This window comes from Oryctolagus cuniculus, chromosome 11, assembly GCF_051225735.1.
Source record: "Oryctolagus cuniculus isolate XC-2025 breed Fujian yellow rabbit chromosome 11, ASM5122573v1, whole genome shotgun sequence".
Taxonomy (NCBI): domain Eukaryota; kingdom Metazoa; phylum Chordata; class Mammalia; order Lagomorpha; family Leporidae; genus Oryctolagus; species Oryctolagus cuniculus.
Window position 1 is genome coordinate 49,959,887 of NC_142877.1, and position 21,621 is coordinate 49,981,507.

Here is a 21,621-nt window from a genome sequence, read left to right on the forward strand (position 1 = left end):
ATCCTTTATACCAAGAGTTTTTGGCTTAGGATTTTGAAGGTTGAATCCTTGATTTGAGTGTTTGATGTTAGAGTGACCCAACTTTATCTCTTCCTCAACTGATTATCCCATCAGGAGCCCTGACCATTTCCCTTGATCTGTTTCCTCCCAGGGCTAACTTAATAAGGCCTCCCCCAGGTTCCACAGCTTAGTCCACTGAGTCTGTTCCCTTCCCTCTTAGGCTGAGCACATCTTGTCTCTACACTGATATAGGTGCCAGAGAGAATATCAACATTCTTGTCATTGCATTACAAATGAATATATAGGACTTGGTGTGGTGAAGTGATTGCCCCTATCCCAATGCTATCATGAACTCTCGTTGATACATTGGACCATTTAGCAGGATAACAGATATTACATATTCTGTTTCTTGTATTTCTATAGATTCTACAAAGTCATTTACATAGTCATGAACAAGAAACAAAACAGTACATTCAAGAAAACAGAACTAAAAGTGAAGGCTTAGCTTTAGGTAAAGTATATTTTGCAGTTTTCAGCATGTTGAGATACATCTAACTGATTCTCTAAAGAGTAAAATATTTTTAAAAACACAAATGAACAATCACCAGTGGAAAGGGGAGGCTAGGATGTTTGTCATGTACTTGTCTCTGAATGCAAGTAGTGACCTCAGAATGTTTCTCATTGGGTCCATCTTCAGAAGTAGCACATTGCAAATGACCTATGAAAAATTTGATTTAGGTTTACTATTTTCTACACAGAAGACACTGTATACATCATAGTCTGATTATTTTATACTTACCTCAATGTCTTTGCTAATGATGACCTTTCCCAATTTTGCTCATCTAGGAACTTTCAAAATTTATGGATACCCTCAATTCTAACATGTTTGCTGAAAACATAAAAAACTCCTTACTCTAACCTATCCTTATTCTCTGCAAAAAAGTAACTGACTAAAACAGAACGATGTGGGGTGATTCACAGAATATAATAGAAACTAGGAGACTTGGAATCTTGGAAGCACTCACTGCTATGCTGGAGAGCTTTGACATCAGATGCTTGGATGCAAAGCAGCTTGCAACTTCCAGTCTCACCATGGCAGGGCAGTTGAGTGCACGTGGCCTGAACTGTGATCTGCTATCTGATCACTCCTGCTACCTCTTCTGGCTGGAGGAGATTATGGGGAGCAGAGTCAGTCTCCCGCAACATGGCGGGGCGCCTGGGAGACAAATAAGTACTGAGACTGTGGACTGAAACTAACTCTATGCGTCTGATTTCCCACCATATGGCACCGAGAGAGAGTAAACAAATCTTACACAGCTGCTTCGTTAATTAGCTGATTCCTGACCCAACCCCTGTTTGGAAGAAAGTGGCGTGTTCAGCATGTGGGCAGCAGAGCATGGATTGGTGGGAGAGGACTTTAAAAGAGGGAGAGAGACAACATGTGCGGCCCCCCTGAGAGAGTCGCAGAGGCGGGGGAGTGGCAGCAAATCTGGGAAGGACTGGGGAAAGAAAACAGCGTCCAGTGTCATTCCTCCGCAAGTGGGGGAGCGACAGAGATGAGACGGGATTGAGTCTGACATGAGACTTGAGCACTTGTGAAGCATCATGAGTTCTTCAGCATGCCAAGGCCATCAGGCACACCTGCCTGCAGAAGGCAGATAGGGGATAATAGAGACATTATATAATTTTTTTAATTTTTTGACAGGCAGAGTTAGACAGTGAGAGAGCAAGACAGAGAGAGAGTTACAGACAGTGAGAGAGACAGAGAGAAAGGTCTTCCTTCTGTTGGTTCACTCCCCTAATGGCTGCCATGGCCGGTGCTGCACTGATCTGAAGCCAGGAGCCAGGTACTTCTCCTGGTCTCCCATGCGGGTGCAGGGACCCAAGCACTCGAGCCATCCTCCACTGCCCTCCTGGGCCATAGCAGAGAGCTGGACTGGAAGAGGAGCAACTGGGACTAGTACCCGGTGCCCCAACCGGGACTAGAACCTGGGGTGCCAGCGCCATAGGCGGAGGATTAGCCAAGTTAGCCACAGTGCCAGCCGCCCGATATTACATTTTTTAAATGATGGCAGATTTAAAGTGAATTTCAAGAATCATAAAACATAGATGGTATTAATTAGGGCCGGCGCGGCTCACTAGGCTAATCCTCCGCCTAGCGGCGCCGGCACACCGGGTTCTAGTCCCGGTTGGGGCGCCGGATTCTGTCCCGGTTGCCCCTCTTCCAGGCCAGCTCTCTGTTGTGGCCAGGGAGTGCAGTGGAGGATGGCCCAGGTGCTTGGGCCCTGCACCCCATGGGAGACCAGGAAAAGCACCTGGCTCCTGGCTCCTGCCACTGGATCAGCGCGGTGCGCCGGCCGCAGCACGCCGGCTGCAGCGGCCATTGGAGGGTGAAACAACGGCAAAGGAAGACCTAAAAAAAAAAAAAATAGATGGTATTAATTAAAAACAGAGAGAAAGGAAAAAAATAGGTAAATGAACCTGGAGGCCACAGACTTTCGTCATAAGGCAGGTCAGTTACTAGGGGTTGGTCAAAGTTCTGAAAACAGATGAACATTTTGCATTCCTCTGGGTGTATGTGCATGCACACATGTGTGTGTCTGCATTGTTTGCATGTGTATGTATGCTTGCATACCTCTACTTGTGAACATATGTGCATGTGTTTGTATGTCCATCTGAATGTTGGCATTGCTAGGGACATCCATGAACTGGCAAGAAAAGGAGTTATGAGGCCAGAGGACTTGGGCATGGAAGTCCAGAGAGAAATGCAGTGGCTCTACAGATGGCCTTTGTGAATGACCAAGATGGGAAGTCAGTACTCACAATAAGCCCTTAATGGCTCTGCTTTCTTTATGGTGAGTTTAGTGGCTATGACTTTGTTGCAGTGGGTGATGGACCCATTCCTCCCACTCAGAGTGATGTGGAACAGTAAACTGACTCACTCTCACACTCTCCTGGGCTTGGTAGTAGGTGGGTGATCACAAATCCCCCCGCGGTCTAGCGCCAAGTGCATGGCCAGGTGCCAGTCAGAATTACTTCTGAGGAATTGATCTTCATCTCAGGCCCACAAAGCTTCTCACAAATAAAGCTACAAAGAAGCAAGCTGCTTCTGCATGGGGCTAAGGTGATTCCCACAGTGACTATATTGGGAACAGATTCAGCAAGACTTGGATGTGGGATGTAGCATCCAACATATAACTACAGTTGTTCAGTTTAAAGACAGAAAAAAATGAAGTGTCAAATATATGAAAAGGACATATAATTTTTATAATTACCAATTCATTGAAAAACACCAAGTAAGCCTTAACAAAAATGAAAAGTATCACTGAGAATAAAATAATTGATTGGTGGACATATTAGACACAATTGAAAAATGGATTAGGGATCTAAAATGCAGAGTTGAAGTTATTACTCATATCAACACAAACCATGAAGAAATAACACTTGTGAAAGAACGTGAATGAGGACACTGTTTGAAGTGTATAATACATTTAATTAGAGTCAAAAAAATACAAAAGAAAATTAAAAGCTAATATTTTAAAAAGATGGTTTACCAACAATGCCATAGACAACTCACAAAATTCTAAAGCCCAGAAAATCCAAGAAAGGTCAATAACATTCTAGACAGGAAATAATTAAACTGGTACATGTTTGACACAATTTTTTTAATATCCAATCATAAAAAGCAGGTTGTTTCCTAAAGAGTTAGTTGACTTACTTAATACCATTACAAGCGAAAACAAAGTTGAATTGCGTTTAATATGCTGAGGGGAAGCCAGTCCAGGCTAATGCATGTGTTAAAGTGAAAATGAGATGGTGACTCGGCTACTGGCCTCCTGTGTTTGCATCAAGCTTGCCAGTGGCTTTGCTCCAGCTGTGGGTCTGACTCCAGCTTTTTGCACCAACCCACTGTGGGAAGAAGCAGGTGGCAAGCAGAGGCAGAGCAGTGAAAAATATCAAACGCATGCTATCCATCTCCAGATGGTCATGAGGCATGGCTTCCAGCCTATGCTATTAGATGATGTGACCAGTCCTCTGGGCCACAGGAGACAATCTTTTCCCAGTCCACCTCTGAACGCCATAGGACTGACAGCAAGAGAATACCCACAAACAGCCCTACACCATATGCTAACTTGAAGAAAATGCAGAATATAGATCTTCACTCATTCTACCCCCAAAATGATTATGGCTACTTCTCTTAATGGAGAATGTTAAGTAGCAAGATAAGGAAGTGAAAACTTGTTCCAGTTGAACTCATTGAGATCAGATATCAAGTCCTGAAAACACTGAAACACACTTGGACTTTGAGAGCTTTTCCCCAGTGTCATTAGAGAAGCCCACCCAAATGGGAAGGCAAAAACAGGGAGACAGCAATCACCTTTCTATTCCATCATCAGATGACTCACCAGTGAATAACAGGAAACAAGAGACAGAGACTTCATCCTATCCTTTCTGTATAGTTTGTCTTAAGAATCAAATACCAGGGACAGTTGAGCTCAGGAGACAGGCAAGATGTGAGCCATTTCCCAGTCAAACTCAAAGTGGCTAGAGGCCAACGAGCACCAGCAATTCCTCTATGGTCCAGTTTTACTCATATCCAATTCCAAATATAAGAGAACTTTGAAGATCAAATTTGAAAAAGCACTGAGTGCCCTGTGGGTGGCAGCTAAGCTCATGAGACTGACAGGCAAAATAAAAGGAAAAACCCACATCACTGCAGCATGTCCAGCATCCACTCTTGATCCATTGCCCAGTGAAACAGAGTGGCTGGAGGACAAAGAACACCAGGCATTTCTTTAAAGCAATACGTTGCTTGTACCTAATTCCACAGAAGATGACTTTTGAGATCAGCTATAGCCCTGAGTGCCCTGGGATGGAATGTGTTGTAGACAATGTGGGGGAAGGCAACACCCATTCCAAGTGCTCCTTTCTCTTGGGATGGCACATGTTGAATTTTGAGGCCACATTCTCTTCCGAGTTCAAGGAGAGATGGCATCATTTCCTTCAAAGGTCCATCAGTCTAACCAAAAAGAAGGATGGCCCACAAAGTATTCCCCTACAAATTATCACAAAGAACATCAGCAACATTTCCTATGTGTCTGTGTGTGCGTCTTTCTGAAGGCAGTTACCTGCACTGTGCCCCTTTCTCCTTGAATACCCAGATATTTGTAAAAGTCAAGATAGATTCTTGTATAACCACCATACGTTCCTCACCCAGAAATTGAACGCTGTTATTAGTACTGTCATATACTATTCACGTTCCAGTCCACTGTTTACTCCTGTAATACTCCCTTTAGGGGACAAGATCTACTCCTGTTACATCCAATACAAGGACTTTGTTGGGATTGAATTGAGCTTGAGGATAGGAAGCTTTTAAGAGATCCATATGTGTCTGCTCATTTTTTTCTATGCTGTTGGGGAGAACAGCTTTCAGGTGGATCAGATTAGATTCTGAATTTGTGGTGCCTTAGCCACAGTGTTCATAGCAGTGATCAGAATATCACAGATTCTAAGTGACTGTGTCCTTTCCATCCACTCTAGAGCATACAAAACAGGCTTTTCAGTGGAAAAAGGGGTTGCCCACAAAAGGTATTTCCCAGCAAATATTTGTAGCCAGGCAAATTTTATGAGCAGTTTTCAATGACCAGAGGAACTGCCTGAATGAGGTGAGAATCTAGTTTTCCTGTGAGGAGGAACAGCCTTCTCTGCCTGCTTCAGTTTCAGTCATGGAAAATGCCTGCCTTTAGAAGTTTAAATAACCTTGGAATTTTTCAAGTTATTCAGTTATAATTTACGTAAAGTATCTAATGTTATTCATGCATACCTAAAAATTTGATTTTCCCTGCAATGCTCTTTTATTACAGAAATTTACCATTTTCTGTAGTAAAGCTCTGGTGCCAAGAGATTGTCTAATTGTCTTTTATCTGAAAGTGTCTATATCTCAACTTCACTCTTGAAATAGTTTTTTGAATATAGGAAAGTGTTTCAGATAATATTTTGCTTTCTACAGAATACAGATATTACACTGTCTTTTGAGCTCCATGTTTTCTGATGACTAGTCTTTTCATTCCATATTGAGCATCTATATGTGCCTTTTCATTTTTCTGTCAGTGATTTCTGGAATTTCTCTATGTCTGACTGCAGTAATTTGATTCTAATGTGCAAAGCATGGTTTTATTTTAGCTGATTCTGTGTGGGATCTTCTGAGCTTCTTAAATTTATAAATTTTTATCTTTGCTAAACTTGAAACTGCAATTTTTTTCCTTCACCATTTTGTACCTTTTCTCATTTTGGGTGCAACATACCATGAAAATCCACTATCTTACAAGCCACATAAATTCGAAAATGATTAGCAGTTCAAAGGAGTTTTTAAAAACTATGTAAAAGGATTTATAGTAGAGTTTTGAAATTCTGTGGAAGGGCTTTCAGATTTCTTGGGGCAGAGCATTATGGCTGATGTATGAGTTAAGTGGCATGTCTGTGGTCATGCCAATGGCTATTACTAAAATAAGTCGGGAAAGGAGTCATGGGCACACATCAAAACTACTCCTCCAAGTAGCATGGCAATCAAGGAATACGGTATTTCAAATAAGTGTTGTAGATTGAATAGTTAAGAAAATTTGTGGAAACAGAGCACATCTACGTGGTCCCACTCAAAATAATGGGAAGTAAAATGCAGATTGTTTGTCAAAGAGAAAATGCAGATTTTGAAGAACATACAGCCAATGTCTGTCAACTGTTTCCCACCAGTTGCTGGGATGTGATTTCAGCAAAGGATTTTCCCACCCACATTACATTTTCTGTGTTTACTCTCTGCAATTTTGCTGACATTTTTGAAGTTTGCCTTATAATAAAGGTTTCTCTACTTCCACTACATTTAAAGGGTTTTTCATTGCTCACTTCTCCAGTAGTGAGAGATGTCTTAGGGTAGAAGGTTCTCATATATGTGCATGTTTTCTCATCCCTTTATTCCCTTATTGTGTGCTGAAGATTGACTTCAGGCAAACATATTTTTCACATTCTTTTTTCATAGATAAGGTTTTTATTACACTTTGTGTGCCTTCTCTGTTATCTACTGAAGTCTAACTTCTGGCAAAAGATTTGTTTTTTTCACATTGACTGCATAGAAAAGGTTTCTCTTCTTTGTGTGTTCTATGCTTCTTGAGGCTTGGATTTCAGGAAAATGATTTTCCATATTCATTACATTGCTTCTCAAGAAATTCTCTAATGTGTAATGAGGATTTACCTATGCCAAAAGGCTTTTCCATATTCACTATATCCATAAGATTTCTCCCCATGTGAATTTTCCATGTAGTATTGAGGATTGATATAGTGCAAAAAACTTTTCCACATTTGTTACATTCATGAAGTTTCTGCTGTATGAATTCTTTGATTTTTAATAAGGTCTGTTTCATTTAAGTGCTTCTTCCACATTCATACACATGGGGTTTTTCCCTTGTGAGTTTTGTGATGAATGGCAGGATTTACAGCTGGAAGATTTCCAATGAGTTTATGGAAGTATTTTTTCCCTTGCCTGTGTTCTTTGATTTCCTGCAAGATCTGATTTGTACACGAGATTCCTCATATTCATTAGACCCATAGAGTTTATCTCCTGTGTGGGTTTGCTGATGCTTACTAAGATATGAATTTTTATGTAAAGGCTGCCTCTCATCAGGTGCAACTATGGAGATGTGCATTGTGAAATACACATCAGGTTTCTTTCTTGAACAATTTCCCTTTTTGATATTAGTTTTGTTATACAGTTTGAGCTTACATTGTTAAATTGTTTTTTCTTAATTCAACTCTCTTATGAGTTGATGTGCTGCTGTTTGCTATTATATCTTGTCTTAAATTAATGTCTTGATTTCCTGTTGGGTCCCAATCAAGTCATCCTTTTTCTGGGCAACTGAGATGAGAAAAACTTCACCATTTCCATGAGCCACATTGAAGTATTTCTTCTGGAATGTTCCTATAAAGACAATGGAGATATTTGTTAACCTAGTTTCATAAGATTTAACGTATCTGGGGATGGCATTGTGGCATAGTTGGTAAAGCTACAATATGGGTGCCAGTTCATATTCCAGCTGGTCCACTTCTGATCCAGCTCACTGCTAATGACCTGGGAAAGGTATCAGTAGATGATCAAAGTGCTTGGGCCCCTGCCAACTATAAGGGAGTCCCAGATGGAACTCCTGGCTCCTGACTATAGCATGGTCCAGCACTGGCTATTGGAGCCATCTGGGGAGTGGATGGAAAATCTCTTTGTGTGCTGTGTCTGTCCCTCTCTCTCTGTAGCTCTTTCAAATCAATAAATATTTTAAAAACAATTCTAACTTATCAGTAAAAGATAGTCATTCTTGAACATTTTCCAGTTTTTCTCCTTCATAGATTAATATAATAAATTGTAGGAAAAGATTTCCAAATGATCAATTTTTTTTGACAGGCAGAGTGGACAGAGAGAGAGAGAGAGAAAGGTCTTCCTTTTACCATTGGTTCACCCTCCAATGGCCGCTGCAGCCAGTGTGCTGCAGCTGGCGCACAGCACTGATCTGAAGGCAGGAGCCAGGTGCTTCTCCTGGTCTCCCATGCAGGTGCAGGGCCCAAGCACTTGGGCCATCCTCCACTGCACTCCCGGGCCACAGCAGAGAGCTGGCCTAGAAGAGGGGCAACCGGGACAGAATCCGGCGCCCCGACCGGGACTAGAACCCGGTGTGCCGGTGCCGCAGGTAGAGGATTAGCCTATTGAGCCACGGTGCAGGCCAGATCAATCACTTTTTAAAACCTTAAATGTTCTCCTGAGTGTGATAGAGGTGTAAGGTGGGGTAAGCCATGCTTGGGATGCCTGCATCACATACCAATCCCAACTTGAGTCCTGACTACACTGCTTCCAATACAGCTTTCTGCCAATGTATCCTAGGTGACAACAGATAATGGTTCAAGTGCCTGAGCTCCTGGCACAGTCTGGAGTAGAGATTGAAGCTTTTGGGTTTTGCCTGGTCCAGTCCTGCTTCAGGCATTAGAGAGTGAGCTAGTGAATAGAAGATCTCTCTCTGTCTCCCTGTGCCACTGTCACTCTGCCTTCCAAGATGAAAACTGTATTATTTTAAACAATGGTGAAATATTTAGTAAAAATATTGGTCTCATTGTCTTGCTGGAGTAAAATTGTGAGTCCTTTCTAGTAGTCATTTGTTGTCCCTGTCCCTTTTCTCTATTTTTCTCATAAAGACTTTGTTTTGTGTTTTTGTTTTAACAATGGGAAGGTTGCATGGGATCATTTACTCATAGGTAGATGGGAGGGACATATGTCCGTCCCCTAAGCAGGGCATTTTTAGAACATGATTTGATGCTATGGTTGTCGCATCGTCAGTCTTCCCAAGGGAATTGTATTGGTGGAGTTTTCAAATAAAAAAAGCAGTTTTCCCCATATTCCTAAGGAAACCTGACCTCTTCAGTTCCTCAGACAATAACAGGTACAGAAAAGGAAAGAAAGTACCAGTACACAATGTTTCTCCCTATCAGGTTATGGGATTTACTCCTGCAACCCACAGTGCGTTCACTTTCTTTGAGAAGTGTGTTTTAGCTCATCCTGGGATCAAAAGTCCCAGATTTCTCCTCTCCACTCTTCGTGTGTAAACACCCTTGCTTGATACTTCAACTTTCTGAAAGTGTTGGATTTCTGGGTTGGAGGTCAGTTTTCTCCTATTTGCACATAAAACAGAGTTTCCTATGCAATTGTCTTTTTGTGGTTTTCAATTATGTTTAAAAAAGGAGAATTCGAACTTCAAACTCCACTCTCAACCAAATCCAAACCATCTAACATGAAGCCATGTTAGGATGCGGAATCTCCTGATTCTCTTGGTGAGTCTAGGACCACCTATTTTCATGTCCTTATGCTACGTTCTGCTTAGCTTTATAATTCTGCTGCTGGGGCTGGTGCCATGGGTCACTTGGTTAATCCTCCGCCTGCAGTGCTGGCATCCCATATGGGCACTGGGTTCTAGTCCCAGTTGCTCCTCTTCCAGTCCAGCTCTCTGCTGTGGCCCGGGAGTGCAGTGGAGGATGGCCCAAGTCCTTGGGCCCCTACACCCACATGGGCGACCCAGAAGAAGCTCCTGGCTCCGGATATGCACAGTGCCGACCGTAGTGGCCACTTGGGGAGAGAACCAACGGAAGGAAGACCTTTCTCTCTGTCTCTCTCTGTCTATAACTCTACCTGTCAAATACATAAGAAAAAATAATTCTGATGTCACAAGCACAGCGTGTTGCTCTTGAACATCTTGTGTCACTTCCTTATTTACTTGACAGACAGAACAAGGATTAGGCAAAGAGACAGACTTCCCCTCCACTCACTCCTCAGATGCTTGAAGCAGCTCATATATATATATATATATATATATATATTTAATTTATTGTGGAGAAAGCAAAAGAGAGAAGAGGGTCAAAGGGAGATCTCCAATTGATTGATTCAGACCTGGAATAATTGCAACAGCCAATTTTGTGTCCAGCTAAAACGGGGAGTGGGAACTCAATCTGGGCAACTAGTAAGAAACCGGCAAATATGAGATTCCCAATTAACAAGTATTAAAAGAACAAATACAAGAAGAATGAATGAAGGAAAACAGTATAAGAGAGAACAAAGTAAGTTAGAATTTAGGAAATGTAAATGAACTAGATAAAAGCCTTAGGAAACAGAAAGGGATTGAAATTTTAAAATCAAAAACATATTCACCAACAGCAGAAACGGTGGAAGGCTAACCCCATGAAAGCCCTTCCTGGAGACTGCAGAAGGCCTGTACCTGATGCAGGAAACCAGTGAGTCCTCATGGCAGAGACCTAGGGAAAATTATTGAAAAGAGCTCTAGTCAACATCTGCTTCATTCTTTCTGGCATGGCCTCCTGCCCAGTATGTGCTGGATGACCTGAGAGGCTCTCATTTGGGTTTACTTGCATCATCCCTGGCTCTGATCCTTTCTGCAACTTGAAGAGGCAGTCAAGTTTGGTCATGCAGTGTCCTGTTAATGGGAAATAATGTAAGATCTTGTCCAATCACTAACTTAGGTTATTTAAAGGAAAACCACATGATCAAGGAGCTGTACAACAAAAGTTATGATTTTAATCCTTTTTTACAGGGTACATATTCAGATTCTTCATGGATCCAAATTCTTTATCTACCTGGAAAAACCTCACAAAATGTGCCATTCATTTGTCACATGGGAATAACAGGTGAATGTGTCAGGAGAGTGTCACTCATCCATGGGCAGTAGGCTGCTATAGTCTGCAGCACCACATATTGTATTTATATGGCAAAATAAAGCAAAATCACATGGGAAATGTCTTATTCTATATTAATTTCATAATTACAATCAATTTTCCATTACTTAGCTGGAGCTCATCTCTCTTCTAATGATTCTGAAAGGATCTCAGAATGTACTCTGTAGACAAAAGTATGAACACATGACTGAGTTAATGTTAGGTGAAATAGAGACATATGTTCAATATTTTATTAACAGAACAGATTTCATGTATTCATATGAATTTATAGATTGATAGATACAATTCTTTTTCGAAAGATTTATTTATTTTAGAGTCAGAGAGAGAGAGAGAGCAAGAGAGATTTCTTCCATTTGCTGGTTCAAAATTGGCTTCTAAACATACAATGGTGGATGCTTAGGCACAGATTAGATTAGATTACGCTCTGCACATTTTAAAGCTACTGCATATTTATGCGCAGTCAAAGCTACTATTGTTCAGAGCACCTTGCTGTTTTTAAGCTTATCTCTGAGGTACTAATTTGGACGGATGCATTGGTCTATCTTGATCTTTTTTCTTTTTTCCATTGTGGACCCACCATCCAAGGTATAAACATGAGGTAGAAGTTTCTAGAAGATATTTCTCTCAAGGAGCAGACATTTTCCCTGATGATTAAGATAGTAGTTAAGATACCCATATCCAGGGGCAGTCCTTGTGTGGCTGGTTAACCGACTGCTTAGAATGTCACTTTCCATCTTGGGGTGCTTGGGGTAGAGTCCAAGCTCCTCTGCTTCTGATTCAGTTTCCTGCTAATGCATCCTGGGAGACAGCAGATGATGAGTTTCTGCTATCCAGGTGACTACCAAGGTAGAGTTACAAGTTTCCTGGTTTCAACTTTCCCCAGCCCCAGCTTTTACAGATATTTTGGGGATTGAATCAGTAGATAAGATTCTTTATTTTTAAGGCAGGCAGGCAGAGAAGAAATTAAGCAGATAAGCATTTTAAAAAGAAGTGCATATCCCATTATCAGATTGCCCCTGACTCCAGTTTCTGGCCAATGCAGACCTTAGGGAGCAGCAGTGATCACTCACAAGACTTTGTTTCTGTCACCCACATGGGAGATTCAGTTGAGTTCTCGGCTCCTGGTTTCTGCTCATTTGGGGAACAAACAAGCAGATGGGAGGTCTCCTGTCTCTTTAAAATAACAAATCCAGCCCACTCTCCCACCCTCCCTCCTCCTTCCTTTTTTATCTTTCAATTTTTACAATGACATATTTTTGGTTTATTTTATAATCATAAGCTTAACCCTCCACTAAGTAAAGCATTCAACAAAAAGAAGAAAAAAAAAAACCTTGTTCCTTTTGAGACTGGAAAAATGACTTAAAATTTGTGCTTGCATGATCACTTCCATAAAGGAAGAAAACTTAAGCACATATCTCTCAGGGTCACCGTGAAAGTTAAAGGATAGGCTGTTTGCAGAGCCCAGAGAGCACTGGTTGACACATAGCAAGTGCTCAACAAAGGAGCCTTGTTATCAATACTGACTTCCTACATCCATTGAAGGGGGTCAGCATTTTTCAGAAGTATTCTATATGTTACTGCTTTCCTATCAGTCCATTTTCACACAATTCTGCATCTCACCTTTACTATGATCAACACAATTCAAATATGACTTTCAAGATTTCTGGTTGTTTACACAAGGTCACCATCTAAATCAGTTTAAAATGGAAAACAAATTTGACTCCTAGTAGAAAATGGTGAATCTACCCTCTGACCTCACTTTATCCCCAAGCACATCATTCATCTTTCAAATGCCTTTTGCAACTGGAATTCTCTTTTGGTAATGCAGACAATTATAATTCATTTTAAATCTCCTTAGAGATTGATTTTGACTTGGGTTTTTATCCTAACCTGATGTAATCCACATAAGGTACTCAGCAAAGGATCTGTTCAATGCTTAAAATGTTAGTTGTTAATAGGGTTTGTGGGAGACATTGTGACCTCACTGTGCAAATGACAACTGCATACTTTGTCTTTCTCTGCATGGGTGTTTAGGTCCACACTGGAGTTCTGCTTCCCTTCTTCTGATTATTATGCCCAGATCTTCACTAAGAAGAAACTATAACCTCAGGCATCCAAGTATCCTTTTCCAATTATGATATGGTAGAACACAGAGAAGTATGGAGAATAATAAAATGCACACTTGTATCTACCACTTAACGGCCAAGTTCTAGCTTCCTCATATTTTATTTCAGTAGAAACAAAAGAAGCACGGTTAGAGCCACCATTGTAAGTCTGTGTACATCCATTCTAGATTTCATTTCTTTTCTTTACTGTTTCTGTAGAGGAAACTTTCAATGAGTTAGTTTATAATGTTAACATGAGAAATACAAAATTGTTTGATTAAATGTATGATTTATACTGTTACCATATAAGAATGCATTGCTACAGGGGCACAAGTTTAGTGCAGCAGTTTGCTTGCAGCCCACAGCTCATGTCAGGCCTCCAGATTTCAAGTTCTGGTTCTGTTTCTGATCCATTTTCCTGCTAATGCACACCTTGGGAGGCTGCAGGTATAACTCAACCTGTTGGTCATCCACACAGGAGACCCAGATGGAGTTCCAGGCTCCTGACTGTGGCCTGGTCTAGCTTTGGCTATTGTGGCCACATGGGAAGTGAACTAGCAGATGAAAGATTCTCTCTCCCTCTCCCTCTCCTTCTCTGTCTCCCTCTCCCTTTCCCTCAACCCTCTTCCTCTCTCAACTTCATTGTTTCCTCCCTCTCTATTTGTCTCTCTGACATTCAAATAAAATAAAAATTATACCCATACAGATTTAAAGTTACATATTTTAAGCTCCAGACTTTACATTTATCATACTGAATGTATCCTTGCACATTTCACCTTTTTTCTTAAAACAGCGATTTTGAACTATATCCATGTTTTTTCCAATTCATGTATTTTAATTGTTTCATTTAGTATGCAAATGTATTTTACCAAGTTTTTCCATTCTCTGGATTATGGATCTTTGGGATGAATTTTTCCTTGTTGTGTATTGTTTATTATTACATGTCTGTATATTTCTGCTGTGCACTAACATTTCTGTGGAACACAAAGCTAGAGGTGGAGTCACTGCATCCAATGACATACATTACTAAGCTGCTCTCAAACTATTCTCTAGAGCAGTATTACCTCCTTGCATTCTCACTCATAAGTATGAGAGTCTCCACCGCTTGGGATCTTAGCCAGCACTTAGTAATCTCAGGCTTTTATTCTCTGAACATCAGCACATATTTGATCACATATGTTATAGTTTTAGCTTGCATTTACCTGATTACTGCTCATTTTTTCTTCCATTTAAATTGAGGAAACTGGTATCAGTAGTTAAGTAATCAATATCCAGTGACTGTTACACAGGTTTCTTCAAAAAGTTTATGGAAAATACGTATTGTGCTTCAATCTCAACTCCAAGTGTCATCAAAAAGTTCACAGAAAATACGTATTATGAAAAACTTCTCATGGATTTCAAAACATTTTGATACCAAAACAAATGTCTTTTAATTCCATTTCCCATGAACATTTTGAAGTTTCCTTGTATTCTGTCTTTAAACAACTATCTGGTTTGTTTGTTAATCTCTTTACTTCATAAATACCAGTTGCCACTATTGTTACTTTGTTACATCATTTAGCATTTCTTTTCAACATCTATTTTTCTATAATTGTTCCTGTTCCTTTGCACTTACCATCCCATAAATATGTAAACCGATTCCCAGGTTTAAGTTTTCTTTTGTTTCTTTCTGGAAAAATTTACTTATTTACTCTGTTAAGGACTGTTTTCAGAGTTTTTAAACATTTTATTTTTTCCCAAAGAAACTTTTTGAGGAGTACAAATTTCATAAGGATAACTTTAGGAATATAGTGATTCTTCCCACCATACCCGCCCTTCCACCCATACTCCTACCCCACCTCTTTCTCTCTCTCTCCCATTCCCAGTCCCATTCTCCATTAAGATTCATTTTCAATTAACTTTATACACAGAAGACCAACTCTATACTAAGTAAAGATTTCAACAATAGGCACACACACACACACACACACACAGCTTTCTGAGAGCACTGGAGAAGTAACATTAGTACATTTTTCACTAGCTATGTCTCTTTTTAGTAAAGAAGCAGTGACTATTAGATGTTAGGAACATTGAAAAAAGTTTGAGCACTTTGTATACTTTGTTATACATGTTGTCATCATTACAGTCAGCTTTCAAGGGATGCCTTGAGAATTCTATACTGGAAAAGATCATGTGTGATGCAGAGACTTGTAAGGCTATGCCTAGAAGAGGCATGTGTCATTCCTTTTCCATTAACTTAGTCATGTGATCAGAACTATAAGGGAGGTAGATAGATAATGCAGTACAATACACGGATGGGTAAGTCACTAACAGTTTCTACTCTATTGACAAATGACACACTGTGTAGTCCCATCATCCACAGTATGCAGTGACAATAATAAAATGATATACTACATTATAGTTGTAGGAACAGACTCTGGAGACACTGTATGTTCATGGAATCTGTCACATAGCAGACACATTATTTAAGGATGGATAAATATACACCAAACATGAACTGAATCTGTTGCTTATCTTAAATTTCCCAACAAAGTTGAGTTTACAGAGATGATCTACAGCATAAACAAAAGATACCATTTCTACGTGGCACCCAAAGCAAGGGCCACTGCTTCTTTCCTCTGTGTGCTTCTTCTCCTGCATCTTATCTGAAGAAAAGCTCACTGGGACAGGGAGAGACTCTTATAGAGGAAGCAGAAGGGGTGCCAGGATCTAGGCATTTAGCACAGAGGTGAGCGGAATGATATTGCTCATCAGTTTACACAAGTCTTCCGTGTCAAAACAAAACAAAAAACTCAAAATGCTTGTCAGTTCTCCAATACTATCATGAAATCCATGAATTTGTAATAAGAGGTTTGTTTTGACTCATGACTCTGGAGATGTGAAGTCTAGGGGCCTTGTCTGGTGATGACTGGAATGTGGGCCAAGAGTCCCAAGATGATGGAGAAAATCAGATATTAAGAGACAGGCAGGGGCTGGTGCCGTGGCTCATTTGGTTAATCCTCCACCTGCGGCGCTGGCATCCCATATAGGCACCAGGTTCTAGTCCCGGTTAATCCTCTTCCAGTCCAGCTCATTGCTGTGGCCCAGGAAGGCAGTGGAGGATGCTTGGACCCCTGCACCCCCATGGGAGGCCAGGAGGGACCACCTGGCTCCTGGCTTCGGATCGGCATAGCTCCGGCTGTGGCGGCCATTTGGGGAGTGAACCAATGGAAGGAAGACCTTTCTCTCTGTCTTTCTCACTGTCTAAATCTGTCTGTCAAATAATTTAAAAAGAGACAGGCAAATAGAGATCAGAGTCAGCCCAGGGAGGCCGTGAGGCTCCTCCTCCTATATTTACTGCATCTCTTTTGTGAGCACACACACTGAGCCTGCCACCCACTGCTTCTGTGCCTCTGCATTTGCCGCCTGTGGGTCCCACATGCTGGGGACACTTTCTGCCCCCCCGCCCTGCTTTGCTCCCCATGTGTCCTGAAGAAAGAGAATGTGCTCCTGGGAGTTCCCATGGCAAATTTATTCATGAAGTTAGTTTAAAAAAATAGTGGATAGAGTGCAGTCTCAGGGAAGAGTTGGGGAGAAACAGAGGAAACTACACAAATTTGAGGAACACAGTGGACCTACATGGAGGGAGAGGAAGCACACAACTTAGGTCCCCAGTAGCTGAGCGCCTCCACACCAGCGTTGGAGAGTGAGGCGAGACTAGTCTGCAGCAGTCCAAGCCACTGACAAAAAAGCTGTGGGAACAACCTAGAGGAAATCCAGCTTGGATCCCTGATGGGGATAGTGTACTCACCAAACTAGAGGGAAAACAAAGGGGTGGGCATATTTTCTCCCTGATCATCCTGCAAAGGCGTCCTGGAACAGGTTGACAGCAGGCACTATTTTGGAAATATGTAACAGCTGCACCAGCTCATGTCCATGCCCAGCAGCAAGCCAAGCTGAGATTCCTAAGTCTGGTCGGGAGAACAGACTGGGGGCTAGGTGTTTGTGACTGTGGGAGGCTTGTGTGTAGGGACTGTGGAAGCACAGAGGCTGCATGGGAGAACTCAGGGTGTGACCAGGACATTGGGCAGTCACTGGGGGGCTCCACATGCTCAGGTCTTCCTGGTTTCAGGGTACCTGGTGAGGGACATTGATGGGGAATCTCGGCTTACACTGAGGACTGCACAGATCCTTTATGTGGTCCCTGTGGCAGAGCAGATGAATAATATACTCACTGGTGCTAGCACACAGGCACTGGTCTCCTTCAAGGAGAGGAGCTCAGCTGTCTGTGCCAACAGACAAGAAGAAACCTCTCCTCTGATGAAAATAAGGAGATTTACCATGTCAAACCTGGGTGTGTCACCTTAGACATACCTCCACCCTAGCGCACTGAACAGAACCCCCTGACCACATCCACTGCACCATTTTAGGTATTCCCTGAAACCAGACACTCCACTAATCCACTCTGATATAGTACAAAGATAAAATCCACCACACACACACACACACAAAAACTAAGAAACCAATGAGTATCGCCACAAATGTCAAAGAACAAACACATCAATTCAAGAAACAAGAATAAGGAAGACAACATGACACCCCCAAAAGAACACAGCACTTCAATTCTAGATTGTGAAGATGATGAGATTAAAGAAATGCCAGAAATGGAATTCAAAAATTGATCAGATTGCTTAGAATCAATCAGAAACAAATGCACAAACTAAATGAAATCCACATATGATATGAAAGAAAATTTCTCCCAAGGAATTGAGATCTTAAACAGAAAGTAAAATGAAATTAAAAAATGAATTAAATAGAACAAATAAAAAATACAGTGAAAGACCTTAACAGAATTGGTGAAGCATAAGAAAGAATATATTACTTAGAAGAAATGGCATGGGAAATCATACAGTTAGACCAAACACAAGAAGAAGAAATTATAAAACTAAAAAACACTGTTGGGAATTTCAGGATGCTATCAAAAACCCAACATATGGGTTCTAGGAGTTCCCAAAAGTGTGGGAAAAGAGAAAGATTAGGAGGCCTTTTTAGTGAAATAAAAGAAAATTTCCCCAATTTGGAGAAAGAAAGGGGGATCCAAGCACAGGAAACACACAGAACTCCTAATAGACATGACCAGAAAAGATCTTCACCACAACACATTGTAATCAAACTCTTCACGATAAAACAACAAAAGATTCTAAAATGTGCACGAAAGAAACACCAGATTACTTTCAGAGGATCTCCAATTAGACTCAGAGCAGACTTCTCATCAGAAGCCCTACAGGATAGGAGAGAATGGCGAGATACAGTCCAAGTCTTAAGAGAAAAAATCTGTCAGCCCAGAACTCTATAGCCTGCAAGTTCTCACTTGTGAATGAAGGTGAAATAAAGACATTCCATGACATACAGAAACCACCTGTCCAGGCTTGCAGAAGATGCTTAAGGATGTGCTGCACACAGACACACAAAAACATGGTTATCACTATGGAATAAGGTAAAGGAATGAAATCTCCCAGTAAAAGTACAAGAGAAATCCAAAGTAAAAAATACGAATATTTATAGAAAAAAGGGAGGACAAAGTTGTTACTTCTCAGTAGTCGCCTTGAATGTAAATGGCCATAACTCTCCAGCTAAAAGTCACAAATTGGCTGAAGAGCTGGCTTTTTGAAAAACAAAATTGACAAACCATTGGACCAACTAATCAAAAAAGGAGAGAGAAGACCCAAATCAATAAAATCAGAGATGAACAAAGAAATGTAATAACAGGCACTACAGAAACAAATAGAATCATCAGAAATTACCACAGAGAGTTGTATGGAAATCAACCAAGTAACCTAGAAGTGGAAAGATTCCTGAACACATACAACCTATCTAAATTGAGCCATGAAGACATTGAAAACCTGAACAGACCCATTACCAAGACAGAAATTGAATCAGGAATAGGGCCCTCATAACAAAGAAAAGCACAGGACTGGATGGCTTCACTATTGATTTCTACCAGACATTTAAAAAAGATCTAACTCCACTTCCTCTCAAGTTATTCAAAACAATTGAAAAGGAGGGAATCCTACCAAATTCTTTCGACAAAGCCAGTAATACCTTAATTTCTAAACTTGGAAAAGACACAACAGAGAAAGAGAACTACAGACCAAGTTCGCTGATGAACATAGACGCAGTAATCCTCAATAAAATTTTGGCCAATTGAATCCTACAACACATCAGAAAGATCATCTACCCAGATCAAATGGGATTTATCTTTGATAAGCAAGGATGTTTCAATATTTGCAAATCAATCAATGTGATATATCACATTAAAAGACTGAAGAAAAGCTATTTGATTATCTCAATACATGCAGAGAAAGCATTTGATAAAATACAATACCCTTTCATGATGAAAATGCTCACCAAATTGGGTATAGAAGAAGCATTCCTCAGCACAATCAAAGCAATTTATTTATTTATTTATTGACAGGCAGAGTTAGACAGTGAGAGAGAGAGAGAGAAAGGTCTTCCTTCCATTGGTTCACCCCGCAAATGGCTGCTACGGCCGGCACGCTGTGCTGATCCGAAGCTAGGAGTCAGGTGCTTCTTCCTGGTCTCCCATGCGGGTGCAGGGCCCAAGGACTTGGGCCATCCTCCACTGCCTTCCCTGGCCACAGCAGAGAGCTGGACTGGAAGAGGAGCAACCGGGACAGAATCTGGCACCCCAACGGGGACTAGAACCAGGGGTTCCAGTGCCGCAGGCAGAGGATTAGCCTAGTGAGCCGCAGCGCAGGCCAAATGAAAGCAATTTATGACAAACCCACGGCCAGTGTCCTGTTGAATGGGGAAAAGTTGTAAGCATTCCCACTGAGATCCAAAGCCAGATAAGGATGTCCACTCTCCCTATTGCTATTCAATATAGTCCTGGAAGTTTTAGCCAGAGCCATTAAGCAAGAAAAAGAAATCAAAGGGATTCAAATTGGGAAAGAGGAAATCAAATTATCCCTATTTTCAGATACATGATTCTCTAAATAGGGGATCCAGAAGACTCCACCAAGAGACTACTGGAACTCATAGAAGAGTTTGATAAAGTAGCAGAATATAGGGAGCTGGTGCTGTGGCATAGTGGGTAAAGTCACCGCCTGCAAGCCGGCATCCTATATGGGCACTGATTCGAGTTCTGGCTGCTCCACTTCCTATCCAGCTCTCTGCTATGGTCTGGGAAAGCAGTAGAGAATGGTCCACATACTTGGGACCCTGAACCTACCTGGGAGACCTGGAGGAAGCTTCTGGTTTCTGGCTTCGGATCAGCACAGCTCTGGCTGTTGCAGCCAATTTGGGAGTGAACCAGTGGATGGAAGACCTCCCTCTCTCCTATCTGCCTCTCCTTCTCTCTCTCTGTAACCCTGACTTTCAAATAAATAAGTCTTAAAAATGGAGGATATAAAGTCAATACACAAAAAGCAATAGTCTTTGCATACACAGACAATGCCATGGCTGAGAAAGAACATCTAAGATCAATTCCATTCACAATAGCTACAAAAATATTTTGGAATAAAGTTAACCAAGGATGTAAAAGATCTCTATGATAAGAATTACAAAGCATTAAAGAAAGAAATAGAAGATACCAAAAAAATGGAAAAATCTTCCATGATTATGGATTGGAAGAATCAATATCATCCAAATGTCCATTCTTCAAAGTAATTTATAGATTCAATGTGATAACAATCAAAATACCAAAGAGATTATTCTCATACATAGAAAAAATGATGCTGAAATTAATATGGATACATAGAACACCTGAAATATCTGAGGCAATCTTTAACTTTTATTTAATAAATATGCATTTCCAAAGTACAACTTTTGGATTATAGCGGCTTTTTCCACCATAACCTCCCTCCCACCCTCAACCATCCTATCTCCCACTCCCTCTACCATCCCATTCACATCAAGATTCATTTTCAATTATCTTTATATACAGAAGATCAACTTAGTATATACTAAGTAAAGATTTCAACAGACTGCACCCACAAAGACACACAAAGTATAGAGTACTGTTTGGGTAGTATTTTTACCATTAATTCACATAGTACACACACATTAAGGACAGAGGTCCTACATGGGGAGTAAGTGCACAGTGACTCCTGTTGTTGATTTAACAATTGACACTCCTATTTATGACATCAGTAATCACCCGAGGCTCTTGTCATGAGTTGCCAAGGCTATGGAAGCCTCTTGAGTTCACCTCCTCTGATCTTATTCAGGCAAGTCCATAGTCAAA

General features: G+C 41.0%; 1 long non-coding RNA gene across 2 annotated transcripts in view; it reads left to right on the forward strand.

Moving 5' to 3' along the window:
* LOC138844342 (uncharacterized) overlaps positions 1 to 13,463 on the forward strand; it is an 81,417-nt gene extending 67,954 nt beyond the window's left edge. Inside the window, exon 3 of one of the 2 annotated variants that reach the window (XR_011380036.2) lies at positions 13,306 to 13,463. This is a non-coding gene — a long non-coding RNA (uncharacterized LOC138844342). Of the gene's footprint in view, positions 1 to 11,129; positions 11,332 to 13,305 lie in introns of those variants that run through there. The other variant, XR_016216080.1, reaches the window with a different exon arrangement.
* Positions 13,464 to 21,621: the final 8,158 nt, after the last annotated feature.